Source organism: Rhinolophus sinicus, linkage group LG18 (assembly GCF_036562045.2).
Source record: "Rhinolophus sinicus isolate RSC01 linkage group LG18, ASM3656204v1, whole genome shotgun sequence".
Taxonomy (NCBI): domain Eukaryota; kingdom Metazoa; phylum Chordata; class Mammalia; order Chiroptera; family Rhinolophidae; genus Rhinolophus; species Rhinolophus sinicus.
This window is the reverse complement of record NC_133767.1, coordinates 18,605,981-18,628,068: the sequence shown is the minus strand read 5'-3', so window position 1 is coordinate 18,628,068 and position 22,088 is coordinate 18,605,981. Positions and strand designations below refer to the sequence as shown.

Genomic DNA, 22,088 nt, shown 5'->3' with positions numbered 1-22,088 from the left:
GTCTCTGTCCATGTCTCTCTGTATGTCTAGGTACATACAGGTACATATAGGTGTATATTTCCATCTCGCTCCCTCTTTCTCCTCCTCCCGTTCTGTCTGTCGGTCCCCGTCCTGCGGGGACTCTAGTCCCTCTGCCCGCACAAGAACCCAGGATTTGGCGAGGCCAAGAACGAACACCCACAGAGCCACGGATAGGGGGCTCATAGCACCATGTCTCACGGGCAGCTGGCTTGGAGACACGGCAAGCCGGAGCCGCCCGATCCCCAACCTGCCGGCCGATTCTCTGCCAACCCACCGACACACCGCCCGTCGACCCGCCAAGCGGGCCCACTGCAATCCGCAGCCCTCTGCAATTTGCAGTCCACCATCCGCTTCCTAGCTTGGCCACGCAGCTCCTCCGGTGGCCAGTGGCCAACTGGCAACAGCTGATGGCCAAGCGGTCACAGCTGATGACCATGCAGCCCCAAGCAGCACCCCTCCACGCGAGGCCCAGAGCCTGGAGAGTGCTCTCTGCAGTCTGTCCCCACAGTCCCCGTCTGTCTCTCTCCGCCTCTCTCTTGCTCCGTCTCTGGCCTTCTCTCATCCTCTCTCTCACCTCCCTGGGTCAGGAGAGGTGACGTGTAGCCAGTGAAGGGACCGGACATCGGGCGGGCCCGTCGCTGACGAGGGTTCCAGGGCCCAGACTGAAGGCTTGTGACGAAGGGTGGCTGCAGACTGGAGATGCTGCACCCTGGTGGCGGGGTGGCTCTCCTGGCTTTGGGCCTGTGGATGGGTCCGGCCAGGGCCAGGGCCTGGGTTGCACGTCCCTAGGGCGGAGGGACTGAGAGGACCCTGCGACCCCTCGGTGGCCCTGAGAGGTGGGGACAGCACAGCAGCAAGGGGTGTGCGGTTGTGGGGCTGGGGGAGATGAGAGGGTGGGGTAGGGGGCGGGGTAAGCCCTTCGGGCCTGGGAGGCCCAGGATGCCAGGGCGCCCAGACATATGTCACAGTCAGGGAAGTGACAGAGGCCCGTGGAGCCACTGGGGGCGCGAAGGGGCCTCGCTGCGGGCCAGGAGTAGCCCGTCGCCCACACCAGCGGCGTCCGGAGGAGGCGGGAGCGGGCAGGCGCTCAGGCAGACGTGCTCGCCACCCTAGCGGCCCAGCAGCATGGCGCGCTCAGAGGCAGGCCGGGAGCAGGCTCTTGGGCGCGGGGAGCCGGGTCCCAGCGTCTGGCCATACCACCCTGAACGCGCCCGATCTCCTCTGATCTCGGAGCTAAGCAGGAGGGGCCTGGTTAGTACTTGGATGGGAGACCGCCTGGGAATAGCTGCAGGCTTTGCTCGCCTCTCCTTTTGCGCCGCCCCGGCGTGGCTCCCTCCGAACCCCTGCCGCCCTTGCCCCTCTGCAGCCGCCCAGGCAGCCGAAGGTCCCCTGGCCAGAGGAGGGTCAGCCGCCCAGCACTACAAGCTCGCATCCCGCCGCACACCAGGCCTGTCGGCCAGGGCTCCCCCACTCCCTCTTCTTAGTGCTCTTCGCCGAGGCAGGCCGTCAGCCTGCAGCAGTCAGCCGCGTCTCGGTCGCCGCCGCCGCCGCCACCGCCATCGCAGGGCTCCTCTCGCTCCCGACCCTGCCGCCGCCCCCAACGCCCAAGCCCAGGGCTGCCTGCCGGCGCAGGCCTCCACTAGGCTCCCTCCATCCCAGGTCGTGCCGGTGCTTTGCATCTAGGCCTGAACCCAGGCCACCCTCATCCCTGCGCCTTCCCCCGGGGCCTGACACACAGGATCGGCGTGTCCTCGGGCAGGGACGCCCACCCGCCCGCCCACAGTCTTCTGTCTCCGCTGGCAGGCACCTCGCCCCACACCCCGCGCGCCCTCCGTCTCCCACAAGAGCCAGGAGCCCTCCCTTCCCGCCGCCACGGTGTCCCTGAACCACAGGGCACAAAGAGCCGGGACAAACCAGGGGAAAGGGGGAGCAGCACCCCAACACACCACGCGCCATCGACTCCAGGGGAGACCACCACAAGGGAAGAGCAGGCACGCAGGCACACAACCCTCACAACCAGGGTGCCTGGGGCTGCCACTCTCCTCCCGCGGGCCGGTGCCAGGGCTCAGAGACCACAGGCCCTCCGGAGACCCTGGCGGCCCGCCCGGAGGCTTCAATGGTGACTGCCAACGCCAGGGCAATGCCTCCTTGGCGGAGCCCAGCCCCGGGCACGACCACACTGCGGTGGAGGAGCTGCCACTTCAACACAGCCTCAGTGCGTCTGTAACAGTCCGTGTGCCCGCCTGTGCGTCCCTCACACCCTCCCCCACCCCATATCCGTCGGGCTCTGTGACGTGCCTGTTGGGCTCTGGCTCTGGCTCAGGAGCTCTCTCCCCGCGTGCCAGCCCCCTCTTTCTCTGTCTCTGTCCATGTCTCTCTGTATGTCTAGATACATACATGTACATATACGAGCATATTTCCATCTCGCCCCCTCTTACTCCTCCTCCCGTTCTGTCTGTCTGTCCCTGTCCTGCGGGGACTCTAGCCCCTCTGCCCGCACAAGAATGCAGGATTTGGCGAGGCCAAGAGGGAACACCAACAGACCACGGATAGGGGGCTCATAGCACCATGTCTCACGGGCGGCTGGCTTGAGACTGCAAGCCGGAGCCGCCCGATCCCCAGCCTGCCGGCCGATTCTCTGCCAACCAACAGACCCACCAACCCCGACCCACCAAGCCGGCCAACTGCAGTCCGCGCCTCTGCAATTTGCAGTCCACCATCCGCTCTTCCTAGCTTGGCCACGCAGCTCTGCCGGTGGCCAATGGCCAACTGGCAACAGCTGATGGCCAGCGGTCACAGCTGATATCCATGCAGCCCACGCAGCACCCCTCCACGCGAGGCCCAGAGCCTGGAGAGTGCTCTCTGCAGTCTGTCCCCACAGTCCCCGTCTGTCTCTCTCCGCCTCTCTCTTGCTCCGTCTCTGGCCTTCTCTCATCCTCTCTCTCACCTCCCTGGGTCAGGAGAGGTGACGTGTAGCCAGTGAAGTGAACAGTGATCGGGCGGGACGCCGGTCGCTGACGAGGGGCGAGAACCCAGAAAGAAGGCTGTGTGAGGAAGGGTGGCGGCAGACTGGAGGTGCTGCCCCCTGGTGGCGGGTGGCTCTCCTGGCTTTGGGCCAGTGGGTGGGGCCGGCCAGGGCCAGGGCCTGGGTTGCACGTCCCTAGGGTGGAGGGACTGAGAGGACCCTGCGACCCCTCGGTGGCCCTGAGAGGTGGGGACAGCACAGCAGCAAGGGGGTGTGCGGTTGTGGGGCTGGGGGAGATGAGAGGGTTGGGGTAGGGGGGGTAGCTTCGGGGCCTGGGGAGGCCCAGGATGCCAGGGCGCCCAGACATATGTCACAGTCAGGGAAGTGACAGAGGCCCGTGGAGCCACTGGGGGCGCGAAGGGGCCTCGCTGCGGGCCAGGAGTAGCCCGTCGCCCACACCAGCGGCGTCTGGAGGAGGCGGGAGCTGGCGGGAGGCGCTGGGCAGACATGCTCGCCACCCGAGCGGCCCAGCAGCATGGCGAGCGCTCAGAAGCAGGTCGGGAGCAGGCTCTTGGAGTGCCGGGAGCCGGGTCCCAGCGCCTAAGGCCACACCACCCTGCACGCGCCAGATCTCGTCTGATCTCGGAGCTAAGCAGGGAGGGGCCTGGTTAGTACTTGGATGGGAGACCGCCTGGGAATAGCTGCAGGCTTTGCTCGCCTCTCCTTTTGCGCCGCCCCGGCGTGGCTCCCTCCGAACCCCTGCCGCCCCTTGCCTCTCTGCAGCCGCCCAGCCAGCCGAAGGTCCCCTGGCCAGCAGAGGGTCAGCCGCCAGGCACTACAAGCTGGCAGCCCGGCCGCACACCAGGCCCGTCGGCCAGGGCTCCCCCACACCCTCTTCTTAGTCCTCTTCAGTCCCGGAGGCTGTCAGCTCGATCCCTTCGCGACCTTCCATCGCCGCCACCGCCAACAGCGCTGCCTCGCCCCGCCGCCACCGCCAATCCGCCGCCATCACCGCGCTCCCACACCCCCTCCAGCGCTGACCTCACCCCTGCCCCCGCCCTCGCCACCGCCATCGCTGTACTGCTTCAATCTCCCGCCTCTGCTCTCCTCCTCCGCGCCAGCACCGCCTCTTCCCCCACTGCCGCCGCCGCTACCCTCCCTGCCGCGCCAGCGCCCACACAGCCCCAACGCTGCCGCCGCCCATCGCCGACTGCACCCTCCCCTGCCGCTGCTGCCGCTGCCCTGCCGCCGCCATCGCTGCTCTCGATCAGCTCCCTGCTTCTCCCTGCCGCGCAGTCACGCGCTCCCACCCCCTCCGCCAGCGCTGCTCCCTCGCCCCTCCCCGCCCCCTGCCGCCATTGCCGCACTCCCTCAATCTCCCTCCTCTGCTCTCCCCGCCTCCTGCACCGCCATCTCCCCCGCCCCCGCCCCAGGCCCGCCGCCGCCACCATCGCCATACTCCCTCAATCTCCCGCCTCTGCTCTCCCGGCCTCCTCCGCCCCCGCCGCCGCCGCCGACGCCGCCGCCGCCGCCATCGACCCCCGTGCCCCAGCGCCCACCGTCAAAGCCCCCATTGTCGCCACCGCCATCGCCGCCCTGGCGCCATCCTCGCGGTTGCCATCGCCTACCTCCCCACCTTCCCTCGCCTCCGCCGCGTCCCCCGCCGCCGCAGCCCCCCCCTCCGCAGCCGCCTGCTGCTGCTGCTGGGGTCCTCCCACAACTCCCAAGCCCAGGGTTGCCTGCTGGTGCAGGCCTCCCCCAGCCTTGGGGGTGCGGTTGTTGGTAAACCTGGTGGCGGTAGGGGGGCGGGGTGTATGGCGGTCTGGGTCCGGGGAGTCCCAGGATGCCAGAGTTCCACGACTTCTGGCACCATCAGGGAAGTGGCAGTGTCCCATGGAGCCCCGGGTGGCGCGAAGGGGCCTCGCTGCGGGCCAGGAGTAGCCCGTCGCCCACACCAGCGGCGTCCGGAGGAGGCGGGAGCGGGCGGCAGGCGCTGGCAGAGCCGGCCCGCGGGTCGATGCTCGCCACCCTAGCGGCCCAGCAGCACGGCGCGCGGTCACGAGGCAGGCCGGGAGCAGGCTCTTGGGGCGCGGGAGCCGGGTCCCAGCGTCTATGGCCATACCACCCTGAACGCGCCCGATCTCCTCTGATCTCGGGAGCTAAGCAGGGAGGGGCCTGGTTAGTGCTTGGATGGGAGACCGCCTGGGAATACCTGTAGGCTTTTGCTCGCCTCTCCTTTTGCGCCGCCGCCCCTGCGTGGCTCCCTCCGAACCCCTGCCGCCCCTTGCCCCTCTGCAGCCGCCCATCCAGCCGAAGGTCCCCCTGGCCAGAGGCCGGTCAGCCACCCGGCGCTACAAGCTGGCAGCCCCGGCCGCACACCAGGCCTGTCGGCCAGGGCTCCCCCACTCCCTCTTCTTAGTGCTCTTCGCCGAGGCAGGCCGTCAGCCTGCAGCAGTCAGCCGCGTCTCGCTGTCTCCGCTGGCAGGCACCTCGCCCCACACCCCGCGCGCCCCTCCGTCTCCCACAAGAGCCAGGAGCCCTCCCTTCCCGCAGTGTCCCTGAAACACAGGGCACAAAGAGCCGGGACAAACCAGGGGAACGCGGGAGCAGCACCCCAACACACCACGCGCCATCGGACTCCAGGAGAGACCACCACAAGGGCAAGAGCAGGCACGCAGGCGCACAACCCTCACAACCAGGGTGCCTGGGGCTGCCACTCTCCTCCCGCGGGCGGGTGCCTGGGCAGGGCTCAGAGACCACAGGCCCTCCGGAGACCCTGGCGGCCCGCCCGGAGGCTTCAATGGTGACTGCCAACGCCAGGGCAATGCCTCCTTAGCGGAGCCCAGCCCGGGCACGACCACACTCCGGTGGAGGAGCTGCCACTTCAACACAGCCTCAGTGCGTCTGTAACAGTCCGTGTGCCCGCCTGTGCGTCCCTCACACCCTCCCCACCCCATATCCGTCGGGCTCTGTGACGTGCCTGTTGGGCTCTGGCTCTGGCTCAGGAGCTCTCTCCCCGCGTGCCAGCCCACTCTTTCTCTGTCTCTGTCCATGTCTCTCTGTATGTCTAGATACATACATGTACATATAGCTGAGCATTTCCATCTCGCTCCCTCTTACTCCTCCTCCCGTTCTGTCTGTCTGTCCCTGTCCTGCGGGGACTCTAGCCCCTCTGCCCGCACAAGAATGCAGGATTTGGCGAGGCCAAGAGGGAACACCAACAGACCACGGATAGGGGCTCATAGCACCATGTCTCACGGGCGGCTGGCTCGGAGACTCGGCAAGCCGGAGCCGCCCGATCCCCAACCTGTCGGCCGCTTCTCTGCCAACCCACCGACACACCGCCCGTCGACCCGCCAAGCGGGCCCACTGCAATCCGCGCCCCTCTGCAATTTGCATTCCACCATCCGCGCTTCCTAGCATGGCCACCGCAGCTCCTCCGGTGGCCAGTGGCCAACTGGCAACAGCTGATGGCCAAGCGGTCACAGCTGATATCCATGCAGCCCGCACGCAGCACCCCTCCACGCGAGGCCCCGAGCCTGGAGAGTGCTCTCTGCGAGTCTGTCCCCGCAGTCCCCGTCTGTCTCTCTCCGCCTCTCTCTTGCTCCGTCTCTGGCCTTCTCTCATCCTCTCTCTCACCTCCCTGGGTCAGGAGAGGTGACGTGTAGCCAGTGAAGTGAACAGTGATCGGGCGGGACGCCGGTCGCTGACGAGGGGCGAGAACCCAGAAAGAAGGCTGTGTGAGGAAGGGTGGCGGCAGACTGGAGGTGCTGCCCCTGGTGGCGGGTGGCTCTCCTGGCTTTGGGCCAGTGGGTGGGGCCGGCCAGGGCCAGGGCCTGGGTTGCACGTCCCTAGGGTGGAGGGACTGAGAGGACCCTGCGACCCCTCGGTGGCCCTGAGAGGTGGGGACAGCACAGCAGCAAGGGGGGTGTGCGGTTGTGGGGCTGGGGGAGATGAGAGGGGTTGGGGTAGGGGGGCGGGGTAAAAGCCCTTCGGGGCCTGGGGAGGCCCAGGATGCCAGGGCGCCCAGACATATGTCACAGTCAGGGAAGTGACAGAGGCCCGTTAGAGCCACTGGGGGGCGGGAAGGGGCCTCGCTGCGGGCCAGGAGTAGCCCGTCGCCCACACCAGCGGCGTCCGGAGGAGGCGGGGAGCTGGCGGGAGGCGCTCGGGCAGACATGCTCGCCACCGGAGCGGCCCAGCAGCATGGCGCGCGCTCAGAAGCAGGTCGGGAGAAGGATCTTGGAGTGCCGGGAGCCGGGTCCCAGCGCCTAAGGCCACACCACCCTGCACGCGCCAGATCTCGTCTGATCTCGGGAGCTAAGCAGGGAGGGGCCTGGTTAGTACTTGGATGGGAGACCGCCTGGGAATAGCTGCAGGCTTTTGCTCGCCTCTCCTTTTGCGCCGCCGCCCCGGCGTGGCTGCCTCCGAACCCCTGCCGCCCCTTGCCCCTCTGCAGCCGCCCAGCCAGCCGAAGGTCCCCCTGACCAGCAGAGGGTTAGCCGCCAGGCACTACAAGCTGGCAGCCCGGCCGCACACCAGGCCCGTCGGCCAGGGCTCCCCCGCACACCCTCTTCTCAGTCCTCTTCAGTCCCGGAGGCTGTCATCTCGATCCCTTCGCCGACCTTCGATCGCCGCCACCGCCAACAGCGCTGCCCTCGCCCCCCCCGCCACCGCCAAATCCGCCGCCATCACCGCGCTCCCCACACCCCCCTCCAGCGCTGACCTCACCCCTGCCCCCGCCCTCGCCACCGCCATCGCTGTACTGCTTCAATCTCCCGCCTCTGCTCTCCCCTCCTCCGCCGCCAGCACCGCCCTCTTTCCCGCTACCGCCGCCGCCAACCCTCCCGCGCCCAGCGCCCGCCGACAGCCCCCAACGCTGCCGCCGCCTCCATCGCCGCCGCCGCCGCCATCGCTGCTCGCGATCAGCCCCGCTTCTCCGCCGCCGCCGCGATCACCGCGCTCCCCACCCCTCCGCCAGCGCTGCCCTCGCCCCTCCCCGCCCCCGCCGCCGCCATCGCCGTACTCCCTCAAACTCCCTCCTCTGCTCTCCCCCTCGGCCGCCAGCACCGCGCTCCCCATCCCCCCGCCAGTGCTGCCCTCTTCCCCACCCCCGCCCCCGCCGCCGCCATTGCCGCACTCCCTCAATCTCCCTCCTCTGCTCTCCCCGCCTCCAGCACCGCCATCTCCCCCTCCTCCGCCCCAGCCCCCGCCGCCGCCGCCACCATCGCCATACTCCCTCAATCTCCCGCGTCTGCTCTCCCGGCCTCCTCCGCCCCAGCCGCCGCCGCCGCCACCGCCGCCACCGCAGCCCCCCCCTCCGCAGCCGCCGCTGCCGCCGGGGTCCTCCCACAACTCCCAAGCCCAGGGTTGCCTGCTGGTGCAGGCCTCCCCAGCCTTGGGGTGCGGTTGTTGGTAAACCTGGTGGCGGTAGGGGCGGGGTGTATGGCGGTCTGGGTCCGGGAGTCCCAGGATGCCAGAGTTCCACGACTTCTGGCACCATCAGGAAGTGGCAGTGTCCCATGGAGCCTCGGGTGGCGCGAAGGGGCCTCGCTGCCGGCCAGGAGTAGCCCGCCGCCCACGCCAGGGGCATTCGGAAGAGGCGGGAGCCGGACTGGGGGACGCGGTGCTGGCAGAGCCGGCCAGCAGGTCGATGCTCGCCACCGGAGCCGCGCATCTGCATGGCGGGCGCTCACGAGGCAGGCCGGGAGCAGGCTCTTGGGGCGGGGAGCCGAGTCCCATCGTCTATGGCCATACCACCCTGAACGCGCCCGATCTCCTCTGATCTCGGAGCTAAGCAGGAGGGGCCTGGTTAGTGCTTGGATGGGAGACCGCCTGGGAATACCTGTAGGCTTTGCTCGCCTCTCCTTTTGCGCCGCCGCCCTGCGTGGCTCCTCCGAACCCCTGCCGCCCCTTGCCCTCTGCAGCCGCCCATCCAGCCGAAGGTCCCCTGGCCAGAGGCCGGTCAGCCACCCGGCTACAAGCTGGCAGCCCGGCCGCACACCAGGCCCGTCGGCCAGGGCTCACCCCACACCCTCTTCTTAGTCCTCTTCGCTGAGGCAGGCAGTCAGCCAGCAGCAGTTAGCCGAGCCTGTGTCTCCGCCGGCAGGCACCTCTCCCCACACCCCGCGCGCCCCCTCCCATCGCCCACAAGAGCCAGGAACCCTCCCTTCCCGCAGTGGCCCCAACACACAGGGTACAAAGAGCCGGGACAAAGCAGGGGACTGAGGGAGCAGCACCCCAACACACCGCACGCCCTCGGACTCCAGGAGAGACCACCACAAGGGAAGTGCAGGCACGCAGGCACACAACACTCTCAACCAGGGTGCCTGTGGGCTGCCACTCTCCTCCGCGGGGCGGGGGTTCCTGGGCAGGGCTCGAGCCCACTGGCCCTCCCGCCCGGCCCGGGGCTTCAAGGACTTTCAATGCCCGGGCACTGCCTCCTTAGTGGAGCCCAGCCACGGGCATGACCACACTTCGGTTGAGAAGCTGCCACTTCAAAGCAGCGTCAGTGCGTCTGTCCCAGTCCGTGTGCCCGCTTGTGCGTCCCTCCCCCTCCCCCACCCCATGTCTCTCTGGCTCTGTGACGTGCCTGTTGGGCTCTGGCTCTGGCTCAGGAGCTCTCTCCCCGCGTGCCAGCCCCCTCTTTCTCTGTCTCTGTCCATGTCTCTCTGTATGTCTAGGTACATACAGGTACATATAGGTGTATATTTCGATCTCGCCCCCTCTTTCTCCTCCTCCCGTTCTCTCTGTCGGTCCCTGTCCTGCGGGGACTCTAGTCCCTCTGCCCGCACAAGAACGCAGGATATGGCGAGGCCAAGAGGGAACACCAACAGAGCCACGGATAGGGGGCTCATAGCACTATGTCTCACGGGCGGCTGGCTCGGAGACACGGCAAGCCGGAGCCGCCCGATCCCCAACCTGTCGGCCGCTTCTCTGCCAACCCACCGACACACCGCCCGTCGACCCGCCAAGCGGGCCCACTGCAATCCGCGCCCCTCTGCAATTTGCAGTCCACCATCCGCGCTTCCTAGCTTGGCCACCGCAGCTCCTCCGGTGGCCAGTGGCCAACTGGCAACAGCTGATGGCCAAGCGGTCACAGCTGATGACCATGCAGCCCCAAGCAGCACCCCTCCACGCGAGGCCCAGAGCCTGGAGAGTGCTCTCTGCGAGTCTGTCCCCACAGTCCCCGTCTGTCTCTCTCCGCCTCTCTCTTGCTCCGTCTCTGGCCTTCTCTCATCCTCTCTCTCACCTCCCTGGGTCAGGAGAGGTGACGTGTAGCCAGTGAAGGGACCGGACATCGGGCGGGGCTCCGGTCGCTGACGAGGGTTCCAGGGCCCAGACTGAAGGCTTGTGACGAAGGGTGGCTGCAGACTGGAGATGCTGCACCCTGGTGGCGCGGGTGGCTCTCCTGGCTTTGGGCCTGTGGATGGGTCCGGTCAGGGCCAGGGCCTGGGTTGCACGTCCCTAGGGCCGGAGGGACTGAGAGGACCCTGCGACCCCTCGGTGGCCCTGAGAGGTGGGGACAGCACAGCAGCAAGGGGGGTGTGCGGTTGTGGGGCTGGGGGAGATGAGAGGGGTTGGGGTAGGGGCGGGGTGAAAGCCCTTCGGGCCTGGGGAGGCCCAGGATGCCAGGGCGCCCAGACATATGTCACAGTCAGGGAAGTGACAGAGGCCCGTGGAGCCACTGGGGGCGCGAAGGGGCCTCGCTGCGGGCCAGGAGTAGCCCGTCGCCCACACCAGCGGCGTCCGGAGGAGGCGGGAGCGGGCGGCAGGCGCTCAGGCAGACGTGCTCGCCACCCTAGCGGCCCAGCAGCACGGCGCGCGGTCAGAGGCAGGCCGGGAGCAGGCTCTTGGGGCGCGGGGAGCCGGGTCCCAGCGTCTACGGCCATACCACCCTGAACGCGCCCGATCTCCTCTGATCTCGGAGCTAAGCAGGAGGGGCCTGGTTAGTACTTGGATGGGAGACCGCCTGGGAATAGCTGCAGGCTTTGCTCGCCTCTCCTTTTGCGGCCGCCCGGCGTGGCTCCCTCCGAACCCCTGCCGCCCTTGCCCTCTGCAGCCGCCCAGGCAGCCGAAGGTCCCCTGGCCAGAGGAGGGTCAGTCGCCCAGCACTACAAGCTCGCATCCCGGCCGCACACCAGGCCTGTCGGCCAGGGCTCCCCCACTCCCTCTTCTTAGTGCTCTTCGCCGAGGCAGGCCGTCAGCCTGCAGCAGTCAGCCGCGTCTCGGTCGCCGTCGCCGCCGCCACCGCCATCGCAGGGCTCCCTCTCGCTCCCTGTCCCTGCCGCCGCCGCAACCCCCAACGCCCAAGCCCAGGGCTGCCTGCCGGCGCAGGCCTCCACCAGGCTCTCTCCATCCCAGGACGTGCCGGTGCTTTGCACCTCGGCCCGAGCCCAGGGCACGCCCATCCCTGCGCCTGCCCCCGGGACCCGACACACAGGATCGGCGTGTCCTCGGGCAAACGGGACGCCCACCCGCCCCGCCCCACCGGAGTCTTCTGTCTCCGCTGGCAGGCACCTCGCCCCACACCCCCGCGCGCCCCTCCCGTCTCCCACAAGAGCCAGGAGCCCTCCCTTCCTGCCTCCCACAGTGTCCCTGAAACACAGGGCACAAAGAGCCGGGACAAACCAGGGGACGGCGGGAGCAGCACCCCAACGCACCACGCGCCATCGACTCCAGGGGAGACCACCACAAGGGCAGAGCAGGCACGCAGGCGCACAACCCTCACAACCAGGGTGCCTGGGGGCTGCCACTCCCTCCCGCGGGCGGGTGCCTGGGCGGGGCTCAGAGACCACAGGCCCTCCGGAGACCCTGGCGGCCCGCCCGGACGGCTTCAATGGTGACTGCCAACGCCAGGGCAATGCCTCCTTAGCGGAGCCCAGCCCGGGGCACGACCACACTCCGGTGGAGGAGCTGCCACTTCAACACAGCCTCAGTGCGTCTGTAACAGTCCGTGTGCCCGCCTGTGCGTCCCTCACACCCTCCCCCACCCCATATCCGTCGGGCTCTGTGACGTGCCTGTTGGGCTCTGGCTCTGGCTCAGGAGCTCTCTCCCGCGTGCCAGCCCCTCTTTCTCTGTCTCTGTCCATGTCTCTCTGTATGTCTAGATACATACATGTACATATCTGAGCATATTTCCATCTCGCTCCCTCTTACTCCTCCTCCCGTTCTGTCTGTCTGTCCCTGTCCTGCGGGGTCTCTAGCCCCTCTGCCCGCACAAGAATGCAGGATTTGGCGAGGCCAAGAGGGAACACCAACAGACCACGGATAGGGGCTCATAGCACCATGTCTCACGGGCGGCTGGCTCGGAGACTCGGCAAGCCGGAGCCGCCCGATCCCCAGCCTGCCGGCCGATTCTCTGCCAACCAACAGACCCACCAACCTACCGACCCACCAAGCCGGCCAACTGCAGTCCGCGCCTCTGCAATTTGCAGTCCACCATCCACGCTTCCTAGCTTGGCCACCGCAGCTCTGCCGGTGGCCAATGGCCAACTGGCAACAGCTGATGGCCAAGCGGTCACAGCTGATATCCATGCAGCCCCACGCAGCACCCCTCCACGCGAGGCCCAGAGCCTGGAGAGTGCTCTCTGCAGTCTGTCCCCACAGTCCCCGTCTGTCTCTCTCCGCCTCTCTCTTGCTCCGTCTCTGGCCTTCTCTCATCCTCTCTCTCACCTCCCTGGGTCAGGAGAGGTGACGTGTAGCCAGTGAAGTGAACAGTGATCGGGCGGGACGCCGGTCGCTGACGAGGGGCGAGAACCCAGAAAGAAGGCTGTGTGAGGAAGGGTGGCGGCAGACTGGAGGTGCTACCCCCTGGTGGCGGGTGGCTCTCCCTGGCTTTGGGCCAGTGGGTGGGGCCGGCCAGGGCCAGGGCCTGGGTTGCACATCCCTAGGGTGGAGGGGACTGAGAGGACCCTGCGACCCCCTCGGTGGCCCTGAGAGGTGGGGACAGCACAGCAGCAAGGGGGGTGTGCGGTTGTGGGGCTGGGGGGAGATGAGAGGGGTTGGGGTAGGGGGGCGGGTAAAGCCCTTCGGGGCCTGGGGAGGCCCAGGATGCCAGGGCGCCCAGACATATGTCACAGTCAGGGAAGTGACAGAGGCCCGTTAGAGCCACTGGGGGGCGGGAAGGGGCCTCGCTGCGGGCCAGGAGTAGCCCGTCGCCCACACCAGCGGCGTCCGGAGGAGGCGGGGAGCTGGCGGGAGGCGCTCGGGCAGACATGCTCGCCACCGGAGCGGCCCAGCAGCATGGCGCGCGCTCAGAAGCAGGTCGGGAGAAGGATCTTGGAGTGCCGGGAGCCGGGTCCCAGCGCCTAAGGCCACACCACCCTGCACGCGCCAGATCTCGTCTGATCTCGGGAGCTAAGCAGGAGGGGCCTGGTTAGTACTTGGATGGGAGACCGCCTGGGAATAGCTGCAGGCTTTGCTCGCCTCTCCTTTGGCTGCCTCCGAACCCCTGCCGCCCCTTGCCCCTCTGCAGCCGCCCAGCCAGCCGAAGGTCCCCCTGACCAGCAGAGGGTTAGCCGCCCAGCACTACAAGCTGGCAGCCCCGGCCGCACACCAGGCCCGTCGGCCAGGGCTCCCCCGCACACCCTCTTCTTAGTCCTCTTCAGTCCCGGAGGCTGTCATCTCGATCCCTTCGCCGACCTTCCATCGCCGCCACCGCCAACAGCGCTGCCCTCGCCCCCGCCGCCACCGCCAAATCCGCCGCCATCACCGCGCTCCCCACACCCCCCTCCAGCGCTGACCTCACCCCTGCCCCCGCCCTCGCCACCGCCATCGCTGTACTGCTTCAATCTCCCGCCTCTGCTCTCCCCTCCTCCGCTGCCAGCACCGCCCTCTTCCCCGCTACCGCCGCCGCCAACCCTCCCCGCCCAGCGCCCGCCGACACAGCCCCCACGCTGCCGCCGCCTCCATCGCCGACCGCAACCCTCCCGCGCGCCGCCGCCGCCGCGCCGCCGCCGCCGCCATCGCTGCTCGCGATCAGCCCCGGCTTCTCCCGCCGCCGCCGCGATCACCGCGCTCCCCACCCCCTCCGCCAGCGCTGCCCTCGCCCCCTCCCCCGCCCCCGCCACCGCCATCGCCGTACTCCCTCAAACTCCCTCCTCTGCTCTCCCCCCCTCGGCCGCCAGCACCGCGCTCCCCATCCCCGCCGCCAGTGCTGCCCTCGCCCCCTCCCCGCCCCCGCTGCCGCCATCGCCGTACTCCCTCAATCTCCCTCCTCTGCTCTCCCCGCCTCCAGCACCGCCATCTCCCCCTCCTCCGCCCCAGCCCCCGCCGCCGCCGCCACCATCGCCATACTCCCTCAATCTCCCGCGTCTGCTCTCCCGGCCTCCTCCGCCCCAGCCGCCGCCGCCGCCACCGCCGCCACCGCAGCCCCCCCCTCCGCAGCCGCCCAAGCCGCCGCCGCGGGGTCCTCCCACAACTCCCAAGCCCAGGGTCGCCTGCTGGTGCAGGCCTCCCCCAGCCTTGGGGGTGCGGTTGTTGGTAAACCTGGTGGCGGTAGGGGGGCGGGGTGTATGGCGGTCTGGGTCCGGGGAGTCCCAGGATGCCAGAGTTCCACGACTTCTGGCACCATCAGGGAAGTGGCAGTGTCCCATGGAGCCTCGGGTGGCGCGAAGGGGCCTCGCTGCCGGCCAGGAGTAGCCCGCCGCCCACGCCAGGGGCATTCGGAAGAGGCGGGGAGCCGGACTGGGGGGGGGGACGCGGTGCTGGCAGAGCCGGCCAGCAGGTCGATGCTCGCCACCGGAGCCGCGCATCTGCATGGCGCGCGCCACGAGGCAGGCCGGGAGCAGGCTCTTGGGGCGCGGGGAGCCGAGTCCCATCGTCTATGGCCATACCACCCTGAACGCGCCCGATCTCCTCTGATCTCGGGAGCTAAGCAGGGAGGGGCCTGGTTAGTGCTTGGATGGGAGACCGCCTGGGAATACCTGTAGGCTTTTGCTCGCCTCTCCTTTTGCGCCGCCCCGCCTGCGTGGCTCCCTCCGAACCCCTGCCGCCCCTTGCCCCTCTGCAGCCGCCCATCCAGCCGAAGTTCCCCCTGGCCAGAGGCCGGTCAGCCACCCGGCGCTACAAGCTGGCAGCCCCGGCCGCACACCAGGCCCGTCGGCCAGGGCTCACCCCCACACCCTCTTCTTAGTCCTCTTCGCTGAGGCAGGCAGTCAGCCAGCAGCAGTTAGCCGAGCCTGTGTCTCCGCCGGCAGGCACCTCTCCCCACACCCCCGCGCGCCCCCTCCCATCGCCCACAAGAGCCAGGAACCCTCCCTTCCCGCAGTGGCCCCAACACACAGGGTACAAAGAGCCGGGACAAAGCAGGGGACTGAGGGAGCAGCACCCCAACACACCGCACGCCCTCGGACTCCAGGAGAGACCACCACAAGGGGAAGTGCAGGCACGCAGGCACACAACACTCTCAACCAGGGTGCCTGTGGGCTGCCACTCTCCCCTCGGAGCCCACTGGCCCTCCCGCCCGGCCCGGGGGCTTCAAGGGTGACTTTCAATGCCCGGGCACTGCCTCCTTAGTGGAGCCCAGCCACGGGCATGACCACACTTCGGTTGAGAAGCTGCCACTTCAAAGCAGCGTCAGTGCGTCTGTCCCAGTCCGTGTGCCCGCTTGTGCGTCCCTCCCCCCTCCCCCACCCCATGTCTCTCTGGCTCTGTGACGTGCCTGTTGGGCTCTGGCTCTGGCTCAGGAGCTCTCTCCCCGCGTGCCAGCCCCCTCTTTCTCTGTCTCTGTCCATGTCTCTCTGTATGTCTAGGTACATACAGGTACATATAGGTGTATATTTCGATCTCGCTCCCTCTTTCTCCTCCTCCTCCCGTTCTCTCTGTCGGTCCCTGTCCTGCGGGGACTCTAGTCCCTCTGCCCGCACAAGAACGCAGGATATGGCGAGGCCAAGAGGGAACACCAACAGAGCCACGGATAGGGGGCTCATAGCACTATGTCTCACGGGCGGCTGGCTCGGAGACACGGCAAGCCGGAGCCGCCCGATCCCCAACCTGTCGGCCGCTTCTCTGCCAACCCACCGACACACCGCCCGTCGACCCGCCAAGCGGGCCCACTGCAATCCGCGCCCCTCTGCAATTTGCAGTCCACCATCCCCGCTTCCTAGCTTGGCCACCGCAGCTCCTCCGGTGGCCAGTGGCCAACTGGCAACAGCTGATGGCCAAGCGGTCACAGCTGATGACCATGCAGCCCCCAAGCAGCACCCCTCCACGCGAGGCCCAGAGCCTGGAGAGTGCTCTCTGCGAGTCTGTCCCCGCAGTCCCCGTCTGTCTCTCTCCGCCTCTCTCTTGCTCCGTCTCTGGCCTTCTCTCATCCTCTCTCTCACCTCCCTGGGTCAGGAGAGGTGACGTGTAGCCAGTGAAGGGACCGGACATCGGGCGGGGCTCCGGTCGCTGACGAGGGTTCCAGGGCCCAGACTGAAGGCTTGTGACGAAGGGTGGCTGCAGACTGGAGATGCTGCACCCTGGTGGCGCGGGTGGCTCTCCCTGGCTTTGGGCCTGTGGATGGGTCCGGTCAGGGCCAGGGCCTGGGTTGCACGTCCCTAGGGCCGGAGGGGACTGAGAGGACCCTGCGACCCCCTCGGTGGCCCTGAGAGGTGGGGACAGCACAGCAGCAAGGGGGGTTGTGGGGCTGGGGGAGATGAGAGGGGTTGGGGGCGGGGTGAAAGCCCTTCGGGCCTGGGGAGGCCCAGGATGCCAGGGCGCCCAGACATATGTCACAGTCAGGGAAGTGACAGAGGCCCGTGGAGCCACTGGGGGCGCGAAGGTGCCTCGCTGCGGGCCAGGAGTAGCCCGTCGCCCACACCAGCGGCGTCCGGAGGAGGCGGGGAGCGGGCGGCAGGCGCTCAGGCAGACGTGCTCGCCACCCTAGCGGCCCAGCAGCACGGCGCGCGGTCAGAGGCAGGCCGGGAGCAGGCTCTTGGGGCGCGGGGAGCCGGGTCCCAGCGTCTACGGCCATACCACCCTGAACGCGCCCGATCTCCTCTGATCTCGGGAGCTAAGCAGGGAGGGGCCTGGTTAGTACTTGGATGGGAGACCGCCTGGGAATAGCTGCAGGCTTTTGCTCGCCTCTCCTTTTGCGCCGCCGCCCCGGCGTGGCTCCCTCCGAAACCCTGCCGCACCTTGCCCCTCTGCAGCCACCCAGGCAGCCGAAGGTCCCCCTGGCCAGAGGAGGGTCAGTCGCCCAGCACTACAAGCTCGCATCCCCGGCCGCACACCAGGCCTGTCGGCCAGGGCTCCCCCCCACTCCCTCTTCTTAGTGCTCTTCGCCGAGGCAGGCCGTCAGCCTGCAGCAGTCAGCCGCGTCTCGGTCGCCGCCGCCGCCGCCACCGCCATCGCAGGGCTCCCTCTCGCTCCCCGACCCTGCCGCCGCAACCCCCAACGCCCAAGCCCAGGGCTGCCTGCCACCGCAGGCCTCCACCAGGCTCTCTCCATCCCAGGACGTGCCGGTGCTTTGCACCTCGGCCCGAGCCCAGGGCACGCCCATCCCTGCGCCTGCCCCCGGGACCCGACACACAGGATCGGCGTGTCCTCGGGCAAACGGGACGCCCACCCGCCCCGCCCCACCGGAGTCTTCTGTCTCCGCTGGCAGGCACCTCGCCCCATCCCCACAGCCGCCCCTCCCGTCTCCCACAAGAGCCAGGAGCCCTCCCTTCCCGCCGGCCACGGTGTCCCTGAAACACAGGGCACAAAGAGCCGGGACAAACCAGGGGACGGCGGGAGCAGCACCCCAACACACCACGCGCCATCGACTCCGGGGGAGACCACCACAAGGGCAGAGCAGGCACGCAGGCGCACAACCCTCACAACCAGGGTGCCTGGGGGCTGCCACTCTCCTGCGGGCGGGTGCCTGGGCGGGGCTCAGAGACCACAGGCCCTCCGGAGACCCTGGCGGCCCGCCCCGGAGGCTTCAATGGTGACTGCCAACGCCAGGGCAATGCCTCCTTAGCGGAGCCCAGCCCCGGGCACGACCACACTCCGGTGGAGGAGCTGCCACTTCAACACAGCCTCAGTGCGTCTGTAACAGTCCGTGTGCCCGCCTGTGCGTCCCTCACACCCTCCCCCACCCCATATCCGTCGGGCTCTGTGACGTGCCTGTTGGGCTCTGGCTCTGGCTCAGGAGCTCTCTCCCCGCGTGCCAGCCCCCTCTTTCTCTGTCTCTGTCCATGTCTCTCTGTATGTCTAGATACATACATGTACATATACGAGCCTATTTCCATCTCGCTCCCTCTTACTCCTCCTCCCGTTCTGTCTGTCTGTCCCTGTCCTGCGGGGACTCTAGCCCCTCTGCCCGCACAAGAACGCAGGATTTGGCGAGGCCAAGAGGGAACACCAACAGACCACGGATAGGGGGCTCATAGCACCATGTCTCACGGGCGGCTGGCTTGGAGACTCGGCAAGCCGGAGCCGCCCGATCCCCAGCCTGCCGGCCGATTCTCTGCCAACCAACAGACCCACCAACCTACCGACCCACCAAGCCGGCCAACTGCAGTCCGCGCCTCTGCAATTTGCAGTCCACCATCCCGGCTTCCTAGCTTGGCCACCGCAGCTCTGCCGGTGGCCAATGGCCAACTGGCAACAGCTGATGGCCAAGCGGTCACAGCTGATATCCATGCAGCCCGCACGCAGCACCCCTCCACGCGAGGCCCAGAGCCTGGAGAGTGCTCTCTGCGAGTCTGTCCCCACAGTCCCCGTCTGTCTCTCTCCGCCTCTCTCTTGCTCCGTCTCTGGCCTTCTCTCATCCTCTCTCTCACCTCCCTGGGTCAGGAGAGGTGACGTGTAGCCAGTGAAGTGAACAGTGATCGGGCGGGACGCCGGTCGCTGACGGGGGGGAGAACCCAGAAAGAAGGCTGTGTGAGGAAGGGTGGCGGCAGACTGGAGGTGCTGCCCCTGGTGGCGGGTGGCTCTCCTGGCTTTGGGCCAGTGGGTGGGGCCGGCCAGGGCCAGGGCCTGGGTTGCACGTCCCTAGGGTGGAGGGGACTGAGAGGACCCTGCGACCCCCTCGGTGGCCCTGAGAGGTGGGGACAGCACAGCAGCAAGGGGGGTGTGCGGTTGTGGGGCTGGGGGGAGATGAGAGGGGTTGGGGTAGGGGGCGGGGTAAAGCCCTTCGGGGCCTGGGGAGGCCCAGGATGCCAGGGCGCCCAGACATATGTCACAGTCAGGGAAGTGACAGAGGCCCGTTAGAGCCACTGGGGGCGAAGGGGCCTCGCGGGCCAGGAGGAGCCCGTCGCCCACACCAGCGGCGTCTGGAGGAGGCGGGAGCTGGCGGGAGGCGCTCGGGCAGACATGCTCGCCACCCGAGCGGCCCAGCAGCATGGCGTGCGCTCAGAAGCAGGTCGGGAGCAGGCTCTTGGAGTGCCGGGAGCCGGGTCCCAGCGCCTAAGGCCACACCACCCTGCACGCGCCAGATCCGTCCGGATCGGGGAGCTAAGCAGGGAGGGGCCTGGTTAGTACTTGGATGGGAGACCGCCTGGGAATAGCTGCAGGCTTTTGCTCGCCTCTCCTTTTGCGCCGCCGCCCGGCGTGGCTCCTCCCGAACCCCTGCCGCCCCTTGCCTCTCTGCAGCCGCCCAGCCAGCCGAAGGTCCCCTGACCAGCAGAGGGTTAGCCGCCAGGCACTACAAGCTGGCAGCCCGGCCGCACACCAGGCCCGTCGGCCAGGGCTCCCCGCACACCCTCTTCTCAGTCCTCTTCAGTCCCGGAGGCTGTCATCTCGATCCCTTCGCCGACCTTCGATCGCCGCCACCGCCAACAGCGCTGCCCTCGCCCCGCCGCCACCGCCAAATCCGCCGCCATCACCGCGCTCCCCACCCCCCTCCAGCGCTGACCTCACCCCTGCCCCCGCCCTCGCCACCGCCATCGCTGTACTGCTTCAATCTCCCGCCTCTGCTCTCCCCCCTCCGCCGCCAGCACCGCGCTCCCCACCCTCCCCGCCAGCGCTGCCCCGCCCCTCCCCTCCCCGCCCCCGCTGCCGCCATCGCCGTACTCCCTCAAACTCCCTCCTCTGCTCTCCCCACCTCGGCCGCCAGCACCGCGCTCCCCCTCCCCCCCGCCAGTGCTGCCCTCTTCCCCCCCCCCCCCGCCGCCGCCATTGCCGCACTCCCTCAATCTCCCTCCTCTGCTCTCCCCGCCTCCTGCACCGCCATCTCCCTCCCCCGCCCCAGGCCCGCCGCCGCCACCATCGCCATACTCCCTCAATCTCCCGCCTCTGCTCTCCCGGCCTCCTCCGCCCCCGCCGCCGCCGCCGACGGCGCCGCCGCCGCCATCGACCCCCGTGCCCCCGCGCCCACCGTCAAAGCCCCCATTGTCGCCACCGCCATCGCCGCCCCATCCTCGCGTTGCCATCGCCCTCCCCACCTCCCTCGCCTCCGCCCGCCCCCGCAGCCCCCCCTCCGCAGCCGCCCGCCGCCGCCGGGGGTCCTCCCACAACTCCCAAGCCCAGGGTTGCCTGCTGGTGCAGGCCTCCCCAGCCTTGGGGGTGCGGTTGTTGGTAAACCTGGTGGCGGTAGGGGGCGGGGTGGCGGTCTGGGTCCGGGAGTCCCAGGATGCCAGAGTTCCACGACTTCTGGCACCATCAGGAAGTGGCAGTGTCCCATGGAGCCTCGGGTGGCGCGAAGGGGCCTCGCTGCCGGCCAGGAGTAGCCCGCCGCCCACGCCAGGGGCATTCGGAAGAGGCGGGAGCCGGACTGGGGGGACGCGGTGCTGGCAGAGCCGGCCAGCAGGTCGATGCTCGCCACCGAGCCGCGCATCTGCATGGCGGGCGCTCACGAGGCAGGCCGGGAGCAGGCTCTTGGGGCGCGGGAGCCGAGTCCCATCGTCTATGGCCATACCACCCTGAACGCGCCCGATCTCCTCTGATCTCGGAGCTAAGCAGGAGGGGCCTGGTTAGTGCTTGGATGGGAGACCGCCTGGGAATACCTGTAGGCTTTGCTCGCCTCTCCTTTTGCGCCGCCCTGCGTGGCTCCCTCCGAACCCCTGCCGCCCCTTGCCCCTCTGCAGCCGCCCATCCAGCCGAAGTTCCCTGGCCAGAGGCCGGTCAGCCACCCGGCGCTACAAGCTGGCAGCCCCGGCCGCACACCAGGCCCGTCGGCCAGGGCTCACCCCCACACCCTCTTCTTAGTCCTCTTCGCTGAGGCAGGCAGTCAGCCAGCAGCAGTTAGCCGAGCCTGTGTCTCCGCCGGCAGGCACCTCTCCCCACACCCCCGCGCGCCCCCTCCCATCGCCCACAAGAGCCAGGAACCCTCCCTTCCCGCAGTGGCCCCAACACACAGGGTACAAAGAGCCGGGACAAAGCAGGGGACTGAGGGAGCAGCACCCCAACACACCGCACGCCCTCGGACTCCAGGAGAGACCACCACAAGGGGAAGTGCAGGCACGCAGGCACACAACACTCTCAACCAGGGTGCCTGTGGGCTGCCACTCTCCTCCCGCGGGGCGGGGGGTTCCTGGGCGGGGCTCGGAGCCCACTGGCCCTCCCGCCCGGCCCGGGGGCTTCAAGGGTGACTTTCAATGCCCGGGCACTGCCTCCTTAGTGGAGCCCAGCCACGGGCATGACCACACTTCGGTTGAGAAGCTGCCACTTCAAAGCAGCGTCAGTGCGTCTGTCCCAGTCCGTGTGCCCGCTTGTGCGTCCCTCCCCCCTCCCCCACCCCATGTCTCTCTGGCTCTGTGACGTGCCTGTTGGGCTCTGGCTCTGGCTCAGGAGCTCTCTCCCCGCGTGCCAGCCCCCTCTTTCTCTGTCTCTGTCCATGTCTCTCTGTATGTCTAGGTACATACAGGTACATATAGGTGTATATTTCGATCTCGCCCCCTCTTTCTCCTCCTCCCGTTCTCTCTGTCGGTCCCTGTCCAGCAGGGACTCTAGTCCCTCTGCCCGCACAAGAACGCAGGATATGGCGAGGCCAAGAGGGAACACCAACAGAGCCACGGATAGGGGCTCATAGCACTATGTCTCACGGGCGGCTGGCTCAGAGACACGGCAAGCCGGAGCCGCCCGATCCCCAACCTGTCGGCCGCTTCTCTGCCAACCCACCGACACACCGCCCGTCGACCCGCCAAGCGGGCCCACTGCAATCCGCGCCCCTCTGCAATTTGCAGTCCAC

The 22,088-nt window shown here is 68.6% G+C and overlaps 4 pseudogenes; all 4 read left to right on the top strand.

Annotated features, from left to right (window-relative positions):
- The first annotated feature begins 5,094 nt into the window (after nt 1-5,094).
- On the top strand, nt 5,095-5,214 carry LOC141569533 (5S ribosomal RNA; annotated as a pseudogene).
- Nucleotides 5,215-7,255: 2,041 nt separating this feature from the next.
- LOC141569516 (5S ribosomal RNA) lies at nt 7,256-7,375 on the top strand (annotated as a pseudogene).
- A 7,434-nt stretch (nt 7,376-14,809) lies between these two features.
- LOC141569522 (5S ribosomal RNA) lies at nt 14,810-14,929 on the top strand (annotated as a pseudogene).
- Nucleotides 14,930-16,934: 2,005 nt separating this feature from the next.
- LOC141569513 (5S ribosomal RNA) lies at nt 16,935-17,054 on the top strand (annotated as a pseudogene).
- Nucleotides 17,055-22,088: the final 5,034 nt, after the last annotated feature.